Raw genomic sequence first — 967 nt, 5'->3', positions numbered from 1 at the left:
CCGATTTGGATGTTGCTAAAGAATTTAACTGTTCCAAACTGCATGTATATAGACTTCCAGGACGTGCACTGTCCTGGATACCAGTCTATGACTTCTGTTACTCAAGTCAGGCCTTGTAGAACTCCTTTACTGTCTCAAGTTTGCATATCAGCAGCATTTACAATGGCTTGTCAGCCCGGATCTTGAACATTTTAGCCATTTGGCCGAGGCTTGGCTTTGTTTTGGAGTTTTGCAGTGGCTGACCTAGAGTCCCTCTGCTCAGGATATGTCCTGCATGAGACTATGCGATTGCCTACACTCAAGTGGCTTTCCTCGAGCTCAGTTGAATGTGCAAGGGTGTCCACTTCCATTGGAATATCCTGTAGCTCACGTGCTCCACTTGCCGCATTTTCTAATGACACAGTCAGTTGTACTGCCTGTTTGAAGTATAGTTGAGCTTCAGATGGAAGATGCTTTTGCATCGTTGTGTTGTTAATTCTACATACCAAATGGTGTCCCAGCATCTCATTCAGTTAATCCAAAATCACATGCCTCTGCCAGGCATCTTATCCTCATCAAAAATCCTGGTACAAATTCCCTTGGTTCTCAGAAGTAGAAGAGGCTTGGGGTCATAATATTCCTTAATTAAATTAGTCAACTCATGAAAGGTTTTAGAATCTGGTGCCTCAGGGAAAGTTAGGCTTCCAATAAGCAAAGATGCTGCAGGTCTGCAAGCTGTCATGAAAATTGCTTGTGCTTTTCTTCTGCCCCAATGTCACTTGCCCAGAAAAAATAATGCATTCTTTCCACATTCTGGGCCCAGTCTTTGAGGGTAGGATTGAATGAGTCAGGTTTCCCAAATAAAAGCATGATGCCAGAAATGCTTACCCCAACTCAAAGACTGTTGTTGCGAGCAAATTTTCTTCAGGAGTGTACTATCTTTTCTCGTCGCCACTGAAATAACAACATGGAGGCTGATATCCTGTCA

The sequence above is a fragment of the Rhincodon typus genome, chromosome 23, assembly GCF_021869965.1.
Source record: "Rhincodon typus isolate 14 chromosome 23, sRhiTyp1.1, whole genome shotgun sequence".
Lineage (NCBI taxonomy): Eukaryota > Metazoa > Chordata > Chondrichthyes > Orectolobiformes > Rhincodontidae > Rhincodon > Rhincodon typus.
This window is presented reverse-complemented; position numbering follows the sequence as displayed.